General features: G+C 50.3%; 2 long non-coding RNA genes across 2 annotated transcripts; one reads left to right on the top strand and one right to left on the bottom strand.

The window, feature by feature from the left end:
* Positions 1–3,693: 3,693 nt before the first annotated feature.
* LOC113460587 (uncharacterized) lies at positions 3,694–13,384 on the bottom strand. The gene is made up of 3 exons (XR_012582640.1): positions 12,675–13,384; positions 5,330–5,374; positions 3,694–3,954 (listed from the first exon to the last, which is right to left on the bottom strand). It is a non-coding gene; the product is annotated as an uncharacterized LOC113460587 (long non-coding RNA).
* Positions 11,475–16,374, top strand: LOC141730856 (uncharacterized). Its single transcript, XR_012582641.1, has 3 exons — positions 11,475–11,547; positions 12,931–13,129; positions 14,599–16,374. It is a non-coding gene; the product is annotated as an uncharacterized LOC141730856 (long non-coding RNA).
* Positions 16,375–17,989: the final 1,615 nt, after the last annotated feature.

Here is a 17,989-nt window from a genome sequence, read left to right as displayed (position 1 = left end):
ACTGACCCTTTGGAGAAACTTGGATTCCTCACATTATCATTAAAATGAGTTTCCCATGGACTGGAGCACTGTAACTTCCCCTTTCATTTGCTGTAGCTTTATAAAAACCACCCTGCACTCCAGGCTCCCCCATTCCTTGTCCCCTTTCCAGCCGTCTCTCCTGCTCTGGGAATTTGTATCTGTAGGAAAACTCCCAGCTCAGTCCCAGCAGCTCTGAGTGGGAATGAGGTTTTAGTGGCATTCACTGCCTGGATCTGAGCTGGCAGCAAAGCTGAACATTCCCAAATTACCTGTTCTGGTGGAAGGTGGCCCTGTCCATGGCAGGGGTGGCACTGAAGGAGCTCTAAGGTCCCTTCCAACCCAAACCATCCCACAATTCTGGGATATTTAAAGTTGAATTTCCTCAGTAGAGGAAATCCTTTGTGGTCCCACTGGTCCAGTGTAGGATGAGAAAAGAGTTTGAGTTGGAAGAGACCTTCCAAAGGCCACCTTACACCTCCCACTATCCCAGGGTGGTCTAACCTGGCTTTGGACACTTTCAGGGATCCAGGGGCAGCCACAGCTTCTCTGGGAATTTTATTACAGGGCCTGCCCACCCTCAGTGTAAAAACCTTCTTGTGTCTGGTCTAAAGCAGCCCTCCTGCAGGTGAACCCACCCTCCCTGTCCTGCTCAGAGCTGTGCCCCACCTTTCCTGTCACCCCCTTCAGGTACAGGAACGTTCCTGGAGCCTTCCCTTCTCCAGCTGAACACTCCCAAAGCTCAGCTTTTCCTCAGGGCAGAGTGGCTCAGCCCTCACAGCACCTTTGTGGCCTCTTCCCATTAATCCTTTTCCAGAAAAAATTCCATTTCTCTGAAGTTCCAGGAATATCTGCAATGCTCCAGGCTCCCCTGGGGTCCCTCAGTGCCTCCTCAGAAATTACCCTCACAGGGTTGGGGTGTGGTGAGACTTGGGTGGTTTTTTAATCCTTTTTTTTTTACCACAGCAAATTTGATGAGGTTCCAAGAAAAGGAGCTGAACTCATTTATTCCTGTTGGGAACTTGACAGAAGTTTTCATCTGCTGGCACCAAGGACAAGGGCACCCAGCTCTCAGTGAACCCTGAGCTGAGAGCCCTTCAAAGCATCCACATCTCCTCCAGCCAGGGCTGCAGTGCTCCCAGCTCTGCATTCTTCAAGCACTTTCCAATCTCCCTGCATTCCTCAAGCTGTGATTTTATCACCACTGGATGTGATTTTCAGAGAGTGACTTTTGATTGTGCCCCTGAGGGAGGCACTGGGTGTGGGCACATCAGCCCTGCCTGCCCCAGGGCTGCTTTCCTGCCTGCTCTGCCTTCAAATGATGGCAAAACAGATATTAATCCTACCCACTGATATTAATGCTACCCACTGATATTAATCCTATCCTCAGATATTAATCCTACCCACTGATATTAATCCTACCCACTGATATTAATCCTATCCTCAGATATTAATCCTACCCACTGATATTAATCCTATCCTCAGATATTAATCCTATCCTCAGATATTAATCCTACCCACTGATATTAATCCTATCCTCAGATATTAATCCTACCCACTGATATTAATGCTACCCACTGATATTAATCCTACCCACTGATATTAATCCTATCAACACCACATTTGCATTGGTTTCATGCAACTTTTTGTCCCCTTTTTTTCCTCCACAACTGATTTTGAAGCTCTTTGGCAGCACTGACAGCACCAGGATGTGGATGGGAGATGAGGGGGAGTGGATTCCTTCTGTCAGGGTCCTCCATTTTCCAGATTACCTAAAGAATTGATCAGTGTAATTAAAAAAAAAACCCAAACATTTTCCAGCTTCTGGGCATGGATATTCACTGCTTATTTATTCATTTATTTACTCTGTAATAAAATAGTCCTGTTCTCACAGACTAGGCTGTATGATCCATAAATACCCTTGTAAAATAGATTTGTAGCATGTAACAGAATCCCTTAGAATATTCTGTGAAAATTCTTTTTTTTGTTGTTGTTGTTGTTGGTAGCACTTTCAGAACATTTACATCCTTCATCCTGACATTTTGAAATAGAACATTTTTTCCTACAGAGGTAAGTTTACAGCATCATCACAGTATTATAGCTTGTTTAAAAATACATACAGCAGAACTGGTAATTGCAAGCAAGCTGGAGACTTGAGCATGGGGCTGGTGGCAACTTCACATGGTTCCTACTTTATAAAACAATGACATTTATTAATATTACATCCATCACTTGGTTAGAAAAGATTACTTAGATGTGCTACTCACAAGAAATCTGTCATTTCTCTGTGACATCACAGGACAGGCTATGGAAATAGAAACACTCCGTGGTATGGGTGGTTTAAAAAGGTGGTTAATTAAAAAAAGGGGGTTAGGCTGTTTTATCCCTTCGGAATTTCAGTTCCATTCATACTGGGTGTCCTTCATCCACTGGTGGGAATGCCATGAGCAGCTCTCAGCACAGCCCTGGTGTGAGGGGAGCTCTGAAATGTCACTGAAATGTGGCCCGGGATGGCAGCCCCAGCTGGGAGCCTCTCACCCCAACACCCCCAACCTGCGGGACCAGCACAGCTCAGCCCCCCTGGGCACCCCAAATCTGCCTCTGCACCTTCCAGGGGCTCTGAAAGGCTGAGAGCAACACATTGAAATATTTGAAATACTGGAAATTGTGAAAAAAAATTTACAGAAAATTGTGGAATGGAGCTAAAAACTGAGCCCATTCCAGCCCTGCCATGGCAGGGACACCTCCCACTGTCATCCCACGGTGCTCCAGCCTGGCCTTGGGCACTGCCAGGGATCCAGGGCCTGCCCACCCTCACAGGCACTGCCAGTTTGCCCAGCGAGGATTAAAATGACAGAAGAGATTAAAAATACATCATTGCATTGGTTTTACTTTGCACAAATGAGACTAAATGTATAAATATATATATATATATATATGTATAATAAAGCTGTAGGAAATCTCCAAACTGCTAACAACTCTTAGAAATGAGATAAAACAAGGATGTATTTGCTTGGAAATCCCAAATTTGCAGTTCTCTCATGATTTTCATTTTCAGGTAATTCAAGAGTCCTTCCTGGTGGATCCTGGTTTCCTCTTTTTATGAAACAAGTTCAGGTGTGCTTTGGCAAACGCTCTTTTCTTGGTCTCTCTGATACTCCTCTTGTGCTTTCTGCAGTCTTCTCCCTCGGAGTTTCCACTTGTGGAAGCAGTAGGTGACGAGGGACGTCATGAGCAGGGAGAAGAGGATGACCAGCACCACGATGAGGGCGATGGTGGACGAGAGGGAGCCCTGCAGCTGCTCACTCTCCGTGTCCCCGGTGGAGTTCACAGCAGCCAAGTTCTCGTACTCTGCTGGGGCCACAAGGGCGGCTCCGGGAGCCTCCCTCAGCTTGGGCCTCATTGGGACTCGGGAGTGTTCTCAGGATCCTGGAGAAGCAGATTTAGGAGTGCCCTGTCACATCTAGGAGCCACCTTTGGGTGCTGCAGGCATGGGGGACACTCAGCTGTGGAGAGCAGGAGCTGCAGCCTCCAGCACAGGTCAGCTTTATCCCAGGTGGGTCAGCTTTATCCCAGGTGGGTCAGTTCTATCCCAGCTTTATCCCAGGTGGGTCAGCTCTATCTCAGCTTTATCCCAGGTGGGTCAGCTTTATCCCAGCTCTATCCCAGGTGGGTCAGCTTTATCTCAGCTTTATCCCAGGTGGGTCAGTTTTCTCTCAGCTTTATCCCAGCTGGGTCAGTTTTCTCTCAGCTTTATCCCAGGTGGGTCAGTTTTATCTCAGCTTTATCCCAGGTGGGTCAGTTTTATCTCAGCTTTATCCCAGGTGGGTGAGCTCTATCCCAACTTTATATCCCAGCTTTCTCCCTGATTTGGGTCAAGAACGTGCTGCTTTCTTCATCAGCTCAGCCAGCTGCCAGTTTGGGATTCCTTGTTTTCTGCAAGAGATAATTGGAGAAAATCCGATCAGTTTTCCACTGAGGCAGAGCTTGTCCTGGGGCTGAAAGCAAACCAAGTGCTGCAACAAGTGTAACTTTCTATCGGAGGAATTGTTTCAGTGGAAGATTTTTTTTCTTTCCCAAAATGTTCCCAGAAGAGAGGGAAATCAAAGGCCTGTTTTGTACATTACCCACAGTAACAAAATCAGCATCAAATGGGAGTTCTGACATTAATGAAGGGGTTTCATTTCCCCTCTTCTGTGTATCTGCTCTTGCACTGGGCTGCAGTTTGGGGTTAAATCCTCTGGAGTTTTAGTTACAGTGGGACTGAGGAGGTTTCCTCACTGATGGCAAATCTGGGATCAGGAGGAAGGTCCTGGGTGAAAAACCACCCGGATTAGTGGAGAGGTGAGCTCCCCTACAGGCACTGAGCTGTAAACTGAATTTAACCCCCCCTCCCTTCCACAGTTCTGCTGGAATTTCAGAGACTTGTAAGTCATTTGCCTTTGATATGAGCTGTGCGTGACAAATCCTAAAAAATTCACTCATCTGAGCAGTTCTGAGGCCCAAAGCTGCTCTGCCCTCCCCATTCCCTCCCTGATCCAAATCCCATTTTGGAGTTAAACCTGAGGAACAAGGCTGCTCTGCTCTGGATTCCTGTTTCCAATCGGGGCAGGGGGATTTGCCTCGGGATATTTTCCTCTGAGGAGCTGTGAGCACGTTCAGGGCTATTTATTTCAAACAACAGCTTGCTCCAAACCCCCTCCACCCTCCTCCCAAATGCTTGGAGGCCAAAATTAGGTTTCAGAGATCTTGGAGCATCATTGTTTGGAGATGCTGTGTTTGAGAGGATGCAGTTCATCCTCTTTATAGAAATAAAGTTCATCCCACTCAGGCTCACAGAGAACTGAGGGTCTCTTTTCCTAATTAACAGCACATTCTGATTAGTAATAAGCACTGTTTATATAGCTCAGCATTCTGTTGGTGCTAAAAGATGTAAATAACAGTTCCTGCCAGTTTGGAACAATATGCTCACCGAGTGAGAAATGGGGATTTTCAAGGGAGTTCAGAACTCAGATTTTGCTGAGGGAGAGCTGAAGGAAAGCTCATTTCACAGGAGGGACCCATTGATGAATGTGTACCAGGGGCTCTGCTGGCAAGCCATGCATCAGGAGGGTGACAACAGAACCCTGCAGTGCTCCTTATGTGTTCAACATCTCTCTCAGGCAGCCTGAAGAAAGGAACTGCAATAAAAGCACTTGAGGAGCTGAGAAATGCCCTCTGATTTATGGAGCAGCAAAGTTCCCACCTGGCCAGGGAAATCCAGACTGGGGAATGGCTCAGCACCGGGGAAATCTGATTTTGTCACACTTGCCTTGGCCTGGGTCTCATCTCATCTGTGCCCACAGCTCTCGGGTTCCTGGGGAGGAGAGAACAGAACACAAAGTCACCATGGAGCTGCCTCTGTGCTGCTCCAGAGGGGCAGGGTGAGTTTGTCACTGCCCCACCAGGGCAGGAGGTGACATCCAAACCAAACCAGGAAAGCTTTTAAATCCCAAATCTGCACAGCTCTGCTTGGGCTCGGCTGCATTTGGGGCAGGAAAGGGCAATTCTGGGCAAATCCCTTGGGAGCAGCCCCTGAGGGCTCTGCTGGAGCTGTGCTGTCACCTCAGAGTGACAGTGACCAAACCTGGGGCTCACAGCAGTGCCACCCTGCTCCCATGGGTGACACAGCAGTGCCACCTCTGCTCCCATGGGTGTCACAGCAATGCCACCTCTGCTCCTGTGGGTCACAGCAGTGCCACCTCTGCCCCCATGGGTGACACAGCAGTGCCACCCTGCTCCCATGGGTGACACAGCAATGCCACCTCTGCCCCCATGGGTGACACAGCAATGCCACCTCAGCTCCCATGGGTGACACAGCAGTGAGTGCCACCCTGCTCCCATGGGTGACACAGCAGTGCCACCTCTGCTCCTGTGGGTCACAGCAGTGCCACCCTGCTCCCATGGGTGACACAGCAGTGCCACCTCTGCTCCTGTGGGTCACAGCAGTGCCACCCTGCTCCCATGGGTGACACAGCAGTGCCACCCTGCTCCTGTGGGTCACAGCAGTGTCACCCTGCTCCCATGGGTGACACAGCAATGCCACCTCTGCTCCTGTGGGTCACAGCAGTGCCACCTCTGCCCCCGTGGGTGACACAGCAATGCCACCTCTGCCCCCATGGGTGTCACAGCAATGCCACCCTGCTCCCATGGGTGACACAGCAATGCCACCTCTGCTCCTGTGGGTCACAGCAGTGCCACTCTGCTCCCATGGGTGACACAGCAATGCCACCTCTGCTCCTGTGGGTCACAGCAGTACCACCTCTGCTGCCTGAGGGCCAGGAATGCTCCTTGCTGCTGCTCAGGGAAGGACTGGGGACCCAGGCTGGAGAGGAAAGGCTGAGACACCCCAAAAGTGCCACGCATGGCTGGAGTGGGCACAGGCAGGAGCAGGGCCCAGGGAGAGGCTGCTCCTGTGGGCACAGGGCTGGGGGAGCTGCCCCTGGCACGGAGCAGCCTGGCAGGGCAGCAGAGGGGCTGGGCTCCTCTCCAGAGCACAGGAACACTGTGGGGTTCAGGGGTTCAGCCCTTGGCATGATCAGCTGCCATCCCTCCCTCTGGAATCTCGCTGGCACCATGGGCAGTCACATTTTCTGAAAAACCCCTTGACCCAGGATTTCTCTCCCGGGAAGCTGAAAAGCCTCAGAGAAAAAGGAAAACAATTCTTGTCTCATTTGCTTCTCCTGTGTTGTGCTCATGTGGAATGTGTTTGGAGATTGCTTATCCAACTAGTAATTGTTTCATTAATTTCATGTGAATTGTTTTCACTCTTTGGCCAATCAGGGCCAAGCTGTGTCAGGGCTCTGGGAGGAGTCACAAGTTTTCATTATTATTTTCTGGCCACAGCCTTCTGTCTGTATCCTTTCTTTAGTTTAGTATAGTATTCTTTAATATAATATAGTATAATAAAATAATAAATGAGCCTCTGAGAACACGGAGTCAGATCCATCATTCCTTCCTCCATCTGGGACCCCACAAATACAAGGGGCAGCACATCCTCAGGAGGCGCTTCCCATTTAAATCCCCCAAACCTCCTCCTCTCCCAGGCTTCAGCTGAATTCCAGCAGCAGAGAATAAATAAAGCTGAGATTGTTTGCTTGGCTTTGTGTGAGTCATAAGCCTTCAGTGGCTTTGGCCTGAGCACTGCAAACATTGCAATCAAGAGCTCCGGGCTGGGCACATTTAATTCCCATTAAAATATATTACAAAGATTCAAGTATTGACAAAAATAATGTGTTTTTTTTTTAAATCTGGAAATATGTTAGAATAAACTTATTGTGCAAGCACATTAGAATATCTGGAAGTTGAATTCATTTTTAAAGCTTTTAATGAACTAATCCTGTTTTACTCTGGGACTTACACAAGCTCAGGCTCTTGCTTGCACGTCCTTGCTTTGGGATGGACCTTCCTGCCCTGGCTCGTGTTCCCTTGTCTTTTTTAGCAAGCTATAAAGTAAAGTACAACTCAGTACAAGATGGGGAAGACAAAATCTGCTCCTTGATTTGCAATATCCTTAGGACAGGCACTGTCTTCCCTTTGTTCTCCAAGTCTGACCTTTGAGAACCTCAGAGAGAAATAGATTTTTGAGGTTTTTTTAAAGTTTTTGAGGGTGGAAAGTAAGAGAGGTTTGGAAGAGATTTGTGTGAGAGGAACAAAGGAAATGGCAGTAAAAAAAGGCAGTGTCTCAAGATGAATTCAGGTTATTGGCATCTGTCAAATACTGAATTACTGCAAAGAGATAAGAATGTTCATCAACAGCTTTTTGGTTTCCCTGGGAGTCCTGCCTTTCATTAGGGCAAACCTTGCCTCTGTTTGCCAGACACGGCAATAATGATGTTATCAGTGTTGCAGTCAAGGCAGAAATGACAATTTGCACTGTGTTCCCCAAAATAAATAAATTTAAAAATCCAAATAATGTGTGGAAGAGCAGACTTAAGTTTTACTGGACATGGTTTGGGGCTTTTATGTATTTGGAGAAGTCTGGTTTTGATTTCAGTCAGCGTGGCTGAGTTCAGTGAAAGTCTGGGAATTTCAGGTTTATTGGAGGGATGAAGGGCAGGAATCAATGAGCAGCTGGAGCTCCAAAGGGAAAAGCTGATGGCACATCCCTGACCCTGGGAATTTCAGGTTTATTGGAGGGAAGAAGGGCAGCAATCCCAGTGAGCAGCTGCAGCTGATGGCACATCCCTGACCCTGGATAACTCACACTTCCTGATCAGGACATCAAACCTGGGGAAAAGGAACAGCCCTGCTCTAAAGGAGCACAAAAGAAGCTTCCAAAGGAAAGGTGAGTGCCCTGAAACCACAAACCCTCCTTGGGAGCTGACAGAAAAAATCTCTTTGACAGCAGGAGAGCCTTGAGTTCTGTCCTTGTGTCTCATCTCATCCTCCCCTCACCGTGCTCTTCCCACTGCTGAATTACTCCCTTCATTTATGTAACCCTAAATATATATTGATTTTTGAACATAGTTTCAGGCTTGCTTTCTTCCCTTTTGCCTTCAGCTTCCTTGTAAATCTCCCCTCAGCCTTTCAGATTGCCTCTTCCATTTTAATTGCATTAGGGAAGAATGCAGCTCCTCTCTCTGCATTTGCATCTTTTTGATGTGAAAACATTGGGATGAAAGGTGTCCCTCATGCTTCAACCTGGGCTGGAAAAGGCCCTTTCTCCTCCTCCCCCGGAGCTGGAGACATCAACTCCAGCACTTGTGCTCAGATAAAAGGGAGTGGGAGCAGTGGGAGGGGAACAAGGAGGAGGAAGGGATGGGAGAAGGCAGAAAACGCTTGGAAAAACACAGGGAGATGTTTCAGCCTTGCTGCATCTTCTATAAACTCATAGGAACAGAAGGCCAGGCTTTGAGAGTGTTTAAAATAGGCCCATAAATATATATGTATTTAATTTTGGATGCTTACATTCTTTTGGAAATCTGCAGGTTTCAAGTGTCCGAAGTGCTGCTGAGTTGAATTCCTGGGGGGTTCTGTGTCCTTTGGGGTGTGTGCTGCTCCCAGGCACTGCACCTGTAGGGCCACCGGGTTTGTGGGTGCTCAACACCACAGATTTCCTCACACTAAACCTCTTTGTGCCTCTTTCTTCTGTACAGTTAATTTCCAAAGAGGAGCCAAGATCTGGATTGGGTTTTTCCACGTGGTCACCCCCAGGAACAACATTTGCACAATTCCCTTAGGATTGCCCCCAGTGCCAGAGCTGGCACCTTAGAGAAGGGCTGGAGCAGGCCAATTAACCTTTTAATTAAGTTAATTAATAAACTCCAGCCCTGCTTTTGCCCCAGTGAACAGAAATCTCTGCTCTCCGTTGCTGTTCAGGTGCTCTGCCTTTGTTATTCCTGAAGAAGAGGAAAAGGCTGGGAGGTTTGGGATCTCTCATTCCAGAGAGATCCACGAGCCAGGGGAGGGTTGTGTTCCTGCAAAAGGATCAATGTCTGCTGGGATCCTCATTCTCCCTGGGCTGGGAGAACTCTGTGCACAACACAGCCAGGGAATTTCAGAGCAGAACCTGATCCCATCTTCCCTCTGCTTGGAGGCTCCTGAGCAAAACCACCCCTGGAGATTTCTGGGATCCACTTTTGGGAGCTGCTGTGGGCAGGGGCTGTGCTCAGCAGGGCCATAAATGTAATTTATGGCTGTGCTCAGCAGTGCCATAAATGTAAGGTGCTGCTTTCTTGGCGTTTGTTTCACAGAGGACCCACATGAGGATAATTCTGGTTTTTATTTTAGTCCAGTAATCCCTGAAGTGGAGATTAATTAAAGCCACAGGTGTGCCTGGCTTCAGGCTCTCTCTCAAGCTGATCTCCATCCCACTGATTTTACTGGTGATCTCTGATAGTTTAATGTGTTAATTTAGCCTAAGTGTGATCTGATAAACAGCAGCAGCTTTGAGGGTGCGATCACAGCCTCCTTCTCACTGCCTGCCTTGGCAAATCTCAGCTTTGCTCTGTGCAAAGTCCAAATCCCTCTGGAGTGGTTCCTGTTCCAGGAGCAAACTGCACCCCAGCCAGGGCAGGCTGAACATTTGATGGATTCCCTCCCTAAAGCAGCCTCTGGGAGGCACCTGGACAGGTATTTGAACCTTCTCGTCCAGGAAATGTGAGGAAAGTTTATTATCCTGAGCACTGGAACGCCCAGATGCCATTTTTAGAGTGGCTTTGAATCTTCATGAAATGCTCCCAGAGGTGTGAGGACTGAGCTGGCACAAACATGTGAGGAGGAGACACTGGGATTAATAATAATAATAATAATAATAATAATAATAATAATAATAATAATAATAATAATAATAATAATAATAATTTTCTCTAGGAAAGGGTCTGTTTTTTCCTCTTTTAAGCTTGGAGAACAGTGCTGTATCCAGGTGTTCCCTTCCAAAGAGGCTTCCCAAAGCTCTGTATTTGTGTTTCTCCAAGCAGCACCACTGTTCCTGCTTTTGGAGGGTGGATTTTCCTGCTCAGCCCAAGAGCACACCCTGCAAAATGGGGATTCTTTGTCCCTTTGAGATGGCATTTTGTGGTTCACTCACTGCTGATTTGATTCAGACTCATTTTTTATGCTGCTGTTCCCCTCCCAAACCAGGGGCAGCTCCATCCTCTGATGGCAGAGGCAGCCTGGGAATTTCCCCTTGGTCCATAATTTAGGAGTTGTTCTGTGCAAACACAAACCCTGGGTGAGCAGTCCCCAAACCTGCACTGAGCTTAAATTGCTCAGTGATTTTTTTTTTTTCCCTCATTTGCTGTTTTTAAGCTCAGGTTGCCCCAAAGTTCCAGGATTTTGGAGCCAGGACAAGAAGTGCAGGTAGAGGTGGATGATTAATGGTTGAGTCAGAAGGAAAATGGAAACTGTTAGAGCTGAACTCAAATGAAAACCCCAAATCTAAGAATCCCCATAAAATACAACCAGGGCCAACCAATGGCCTTTTTGTTCAATTCTCATTTTGTGAGAATTCTCATTTTGTGCAGGTGAAGGAGGGATTTCATTCTGGCCTAATTGTGAAGGGATGAACAAATCAGATCTGGGTTTGCATCCCCCTCCCTATTTAATCTCTCCTTTCCCATTTTCTCCTGCCCTACCAGGAACAAGGAAATCTATTACAGCTGGGACACTGCAGCCTTTCTCTTGGATCTCAAATCTGACTGAAACTCCTGCAGGAATAGATTTCTTTTAAAAAATATTGCAAAGGAGCCAGAGATTGTTTGAACGTTCCAGTTTTCGTCCATCTCCTTTCAAAGGGAAACTCTGCTGCTCTTGATGAACAGGCCCAGTCTGGGACTGCAATAAATTCACTGCTCAGGGAATTTCACCTTTAAATTGTGCAGGGAAAGAAGAAGTTAAAGGGTGTGGGAGGGAGCAGGGGCTGGGAGGGGGAGTGATGAGTGTCAGTTTAGAGGCAGCTACTTTGTCTGTACATTTCTGCAATGAAATCACATTTCTTTTCCCACAGCACAGACCGGGCACAGTTTCTGTGGGATTTGGGAGCTGCAGGTGAGCAGGAGCTGCTTCCCAGCTGTGCCCAGCTGTGTGCCCAGCTGTGTGCCCAGCTGCAGCCGGGGAGCTGAGCTGGTGAGCAGGGAACGGAGCCGGGAGCATCCCGTGCTGCCAGCACTGCCCCTGCTCGGGGCTGCCAGCCCCATTCCAGCCGGGAGAAGCCCCGGTGTGGGCTCGGAGGGGTGGGGATGGCAGCACTGCCAGGCTGGGAGGGCACGGGCACCCCAGGGCACAGCTCGGGGGCTCAGGGATGGAGAGCAGGGCAGGGGTGCCCAGGGGTGCCCGGCACAGCCAGGGGAGCTCGGGCAGGACGGGCACCCAGCCCGGAGGGGCACACCCCGAGCAGGAGGGGCAGGAGGGGCACACCTGGCACACCTGGGCAGGATCAGAAGGGGCACCCAGCCCGGAGGGGCACACCTGGCACACCTGGGACAGGAGGTGCAGGAGAGGCACACCCAGCCCGGAGGGGCACACCTGGGCAGGAGCAGGAGCAGGAGGGGCACACCTGGGCAGGAGCCCGTTGGGGACCACGAGCGGCCTGGGCAGGGCTGGGGGCAGCGGGTGGGCAGGGCAGCCCTGGAGCCTGCCAGGGACCGTGCCAGTCTGGCCCGTGCCTGTCCTGGTGCCGTGCCGTGCCAGCTTCACAGCCCAGGTACCACCGTGCCGTGCCAGCCTTGCACGCAGGTACCTCAGTGCTGTGCCAGGCAGGTACCGCGCTGCCCAGCGCCGTGCCATGCCGTGCCAGCCTGCCCCGGTACCGTGCCGTGCCATTCACCGGCACACCCATCCCACGGTGCCCGGTGCTGTGCCGTGCCAACCCAGTGCCAGCCTTGCACACGGGATCACGGTGCCGTGCCAGCCGTGCCATGCCGTGCCGTGCCAGCCGTGCCGTGCCAGCCGTGTCCCCGCGGGCTGCGGGGCCGGGATGCAGCGGAGCATCCCCGGGCTGTGCCGCAGGCGCTGCCCGCGCCCCGCGATCGCCGCTGCTCCCCGGGAATCCCCGCATCCCTCCGGGCACGGCACGGCGCTGGGGCTGGTTCGGCATCGCCCCTCGGCCCCTTCCCTCTGTCCCTCTGTCCGTCCGTCCCTCCGGCACAAAGGAGCCACCGCAGCCGCTCACTCACCTGCTCCGGCCGCGTCCTCCGGCTGCGGGGCTGAGTGCGGCTGCAGCCCGGGCAGGGAGCCCCGGAACCGGGCAGGGAGCCCCGAGCCCCGCGGTGTGCCCGGTACCGAGCCAGGGAAGGAGCCCCGGATCCCCGGGAGCCCCGATCCCCCCGGTGTCCCCGAGCCGGCGCTGCCGCAGCCGCAGCGAGCCCGGAGCTCCGCACACCCCCTCGGCAGCACCATCTGAGCCCAGCCGAATTTGTCAACTTTATTTAGGGGGAAGAATGGATCACATGGGAGCCTCACCGAGCGGGGAGGAGCGTGCGGTGCGGAATCAGGTCACCGCCAGAGAGCCGAGCCAGCCACGGCCACCGGCGCTCAGAGCCGAGACAAAGGCAGGGAGCAGCCGGGAATTCGGCTGCTTTCCCCCCTTCCCTGCCCATTGAACACGGAAATTTCGCGCTCCTTTCATCAGGTGAGCTTTCCTAATCAAGTAGGAAATGGCAATGTGAAAGGGATGTGTTCAGCTCCCGAGCGCTTTCGAGCACATCCATCCTGTCGAGCGTTTCTCAGCCTTTTCTTTGCCCGTTTCTGGCTCTGTTTCTTTGCCCGTTTCTGAGCACATCCATCCTCTCAAGCGTTTCTCGGCCTTTTCTTTGCCCGTTTCTGGCTGCATGGATCCAGCCCCAGAGAAATGGATGCTGGACCCATTCCCGAGCACCACATCCAACAGCCCAGGTGGAATATCCACCTCTGTCTCAAATCTGCATCTCTCTGTCTTTAATTTGCATCTCCTGCTCAGACAAAGGCTGGAGCTGCTGCTGATCCCTGCTGTCCCACGGGCTGAGGAATCTTTGGGCTCCTCCAGCCCCATTCCTGCTCTTTCTCACTCATTAATGGCCAGCAAAGCCCCCAGGCAGGGGTAACACCAAATCTGAGCCCTGTGTGACTTTTAATACCATTGTTTATTCCATCAGCACACATTCCCAAAGAGCTGCCATGGGTTTGGGTTATTCGGAGGCCAGAATTCAAGTGTGGATCCCTAAATACACATGGATCTTGTGAAGGAGTGGGCCTGACTTTTATAGGTGCTAAGCAACTGTTCTGGTGCATTTCCATCTGCCTCGAAGTCACATCCCACCCTCTCCACCTTCCTCATGTCCACACTCTGAGACAGAAATGAGCTGTGCAGAGTAGGCTGGCTCCTTCCTCTGCTGCCAGCAGCTTTCTGCCCAAAGGAAACTCCATCCTGCCCCACAGAAAATCCATCCTGGAGCAGGACACCCGAGGGAGGGAGTTGGGAACCAGGGGAATTGCCACTGATGTGTCCTGGGAGGGTGAAAACCCAGGGGAGGGCGAATGCTGCAGCCAAAGATGGCTCGAGCAGCCATGGAACAAGTGGCAGCTGCCTACAGAGGGACTTTCCTTCCTCCTTTCAGCTTGCAGAAAATGATCCAGCCTTGGCACTTAGAGGCTGGAACAGTCAAAATGTTGATTCTTGGCAACTTCTTAATGAAGCCTCTGGATTAGAGAGGATGTAAATGAGGATGTCACACCAGGAAAACAATCCTCACATCAGAGAGCACCAAAGGCAAAGCTGAGTCCCTCGGTGGGCACTGCAGCCCTGGCTGGAGCAGAACTCCCCACTCCTGGCTTTCCTCTCCCAGAAAAGGGGGAAGCTGACCCAGGCTCTGCTTCCCAGGGTTCCAGAGGCTCCGGGGAGAATTCAGGGAGGGCAAATGCTGGAGGGAGAATTCAGCCCCAGCTGCTTCTCTGGAGGGCAAACAAAGAGTGCAGGGAGCTCTGGAGCTTTGCTCCAGCCTGGGCCTGGCACAGGGACATGGGGGTGCCCTGGAAATGGGGATGTGAGTTCTATTTAAATCTGTCAGAGCTGGGGCAGTTCTCTGCTGTTCCTGGGCAGTTTTTCCTTTCTCTCTCCCCCAGCCAACCCTCCCTCCAGGAGATCTCTGCTGTCCATGGCCACTGAGTGTCCCTGCAAGGCTGATCCAATCCCAGCATCCCATGGGGAGATGCTCCGCCCAGGGGAGGAGCCAAGCATTCCTACCTGGATCCAATCTGAGCCTGGCCCAGCACAGCAGCCTTTGCCCCCTGCACTGCCAGAGGAGCAGCTTTCTGCTGCCCTGCATGGCCAGAGGGAGCCCAGGCCCATCTGCAGCAGCCCTGGAGCTGCAGAGGAAAACTCCCCCCTTGTGCAGGATCCCTGCTGCAGCAGAGCCACAGCTGGCACTGCAGGAGGGCTGAGCCCCCATGGATGGGGCTGGGACACCCCCTGACACACAGGGGGCAGGGCATGGTCTGACTCTGTCAATGGTTTTTTTTTTATTACTGATTTTTATTTTGATTTTTCCTACTGAAGAACTATTATTCCTACTCCCACATCTTTGCCTGAGAGCCCCTAAATTTCAAAATCATAATTCAAAGGGAGAGGGTTTACAGTTTACATTTCCCATTTCAAGGAAGGTTCCTGCCTTCCTCAGCACACACCTGGCTTCTCAAACAGGGAGATTTCCCTGGGATTGGGCCCTGGGGGCTGAGCTGGATGTGCAGCTTCCTTTGGCCTGGATTCCAAGGATCCATCCCTGTGCACAGCTGCTCCACATGTTTGGGGTTAATTTGTGACAATCTCTGCATTGCCAGGCAGGAGGGAACCTGCCAAAGGCTCTCCCAGCCCTGGTCACTCCTTATTTATATCTCATCCCCAAGTTCTTCCTTCCTCACCAACTGAAGTTTTCTGTCTCCTGCACTTCATGAAACTTTCCTTTTTTATATTTATACCCTGCTGCTTGCTGAAGTGTCTGATGTCAAGTGAAAATCTATACATAATGTGTGTCTAAATGCATATTTATATAAATTCACCCAAATACATATGCAAAGACCTGGGAATGCAAATTCCTCCCTGTTTGCATTGGTGCAAGGGGAGTTTTTCCTCTGGTTTTATTACATTTCACCCTCCCCAACACTTTGCCAATGAGCTAAGCCCATAAGGAATGTCTGAAAAGATCCTAATATATTTTTATGCTACATTTAAGCTTTTCTTCAAATGCTTGCTCTTAATCCTCTATGACTAATCCACTCACATTCCTCACACTATCAGATCTCCACTTCCTGAATCTCCTCTATTTAAGGCTTGCCACAGGTCAGGAATTGCATCAATAATCTGCAGATTGTGGCTCTCTGGGAGTGTTGGCCAGGGACAGGGACAGGGTTGATGTGGCACAGCCCTGCTGCCCTCAGAAAAACTCACAATTCCCAGAAAATCAGGAAAACCTTGATTTCAGTAGGACTTGAGGATGGAATTCTGGGCTGTGAGGGTGGGGAGGCCTGGAATGGAATTCCCAGAGAAGCTGTGTCTGCCCTGGATCCCTGGAAGTGTCCAAGGCCAGGCTGGAGCACCCGGGACAGTGGAAGTGTCCCTGGGTACAGGTGGGTGGCCCCAGGAGAGGATTCCCAGGTGTGGTTTCTCTGGGTCTGGATTGAAGGCACTTGAGGAGGTAGTTCATGTTCAGATTCAGGTGTTTATTCTTTCTTATAGTTCATGTTCAGATTCAGGTGTTTATTATTCCTTATCAGTGAAACAGCCTCACAACCATGAGTTCAGCAGCTTTTCATTAGAAGGCACAAAATGGCCAACAATCTCTTCTTCCAAGGTCTTTTAAGACTAAACTATCCAGTTAAGAACTGACACCTGGATTATTTCCCCTTTTAACCCAATAACTGATCCCAAAGAGCTGCAATGGGGACTTTTCTGCCCAATTACAAAATGCCACCCAAACCCATGAAGGAGGAAGACAAAGCATGAAGAAGAAACCCTGTGCCCTCCATCTTGCTTCTATTCACAACACACTAAAAATCCCAAATCCTAAATTTCTTCACACCAAGTGATGCACCTGCACTGCTCTCTATAATCTATTTCACACTTTTGTGGGTTCCAGTCTATCTTGAAGTCTGGGACACTTTCTCCATGAATGAGGGTCAAAGTCAGTGCTGCCCTGGGGGTCAGGGCACCCCACAGCAGACACAGAAATATTCCCTGTGCCCTGGGGTTGCACGCCCAGGAAATGTTGTTTTTTCCATGCTGATGCTGCTGTCAAGGTGCTCTTCTCATGCAGAGACTGGAGCAGGTTCCTCACCTTTAATGGTCCCACCTCCTCTTGGAGCAGAGAACCAGAAATGTGTCTTTTCCTCTTCCCAACTGAGCAGGGAGGCACTAAAACCAGAATTATTCAAAGCAAAGTTTCCCATCAACACCAGACCATCAAATTCCTCCTCACTGGAGGAAGTTATAAATATTGACTGCAGGGGAAGAGCAAAATTTAGAGGCAAGCAGAGTGAAATGAAAGCTCATCATGCAGAAAGTTTGAGCGGGGTTGTTGTTCCCTTCCATCCTAGTGGAAGGATTGGCTTTGTTAGGAGAGATAAAATTGACTTAATAAAAAAAAAAAAAAAAAACAGTTAAGAGCTCATAATGTAAAAGTGGCTTAGCCAGCACTGCTGATCTCTCAGTCTCACTAATTTTAATTGCATTCAGCCTGATCATGAAACGTGGAATGAGGTCTGGGATTTCTGAGGCATTGTTGGAATTCTCAGGCTGCCCCCCCACCCCTGAAATGGCTCCGGAGGAAAACTGACAGCTCCTGAATCCTTTATTCCAGGCAGGAGGCAGAAAAGGGCTGTGAAATGCAGAAACCTGGGGCAGGAAATCCACAATTCCTAATTAATCTGCCATTTGGGGAGAGTGAGGAGGAATCCAGAGGAATTGAAAGGCATTGATGATTGAAAGGATGTGAAAGGAAGGATGATATTAATGTACAGGAATGACTGGAAGGAATTGAAAGGAAATATTATATAAATAAACAGGAATACTGCTGCACAGGGCACAGAATTCCCCCCTGGAATTCCTTGCTGCAGGTGTGCTCTGGGGCTGGAAGCCTTGAAGGATTCCTGGGAAGGTGCCTTGAGGGGTGGGAGCACCCAGAATGTCAGCAGTGCCTCTGGCTGTGGCTGCAACTCAGCACATGCAAAGAGGAAATTCCCTTTGGGGCAGATCTCCTGCATCCCTTTGGCTCTGGGGCTGCAAAAGCAGCTTCAGAGCAGCTGGGGGTGCCCAGGGTCAGGAGCTGGGGCTGCACAAACAGCCCTGGTGTGTCCATCCAACAAACAGCCCGGGATCCAACCCACAAACAGCCCTGGATCCACCCAACAAACAGCCTGGATCCATCCCACAAACATCCCTGGATCCATCCAGCAAACAGCCCGGGATCCATCCACAAACAGCCTGGGATCCATCCCACAAACAGCCCAGGATCCATCCCAC

The sequence above is a fragment of the Zonotrichia albicollis genome, chromosome 14 (assembly GCF_047830755.1).
Source record: "Zonotrichia albicollis isolate bZonAlb1 chromosome 14, bZonAlb1.hap1, whole genome shotgun sequence".
Classification (NCBI taxonomy): domain Eukaryota; kingdom Metazoa; phylum Chordata; class Aves; order Passeriformes; family Passerellidae; genus Zonotrichia; species Zonotrichia albicollis.
The sequence above is the reverse complement of the archived record's forward strand: the minus strand, read 5'-3'. Positions and strand labels throughout refer to the sequence as shown.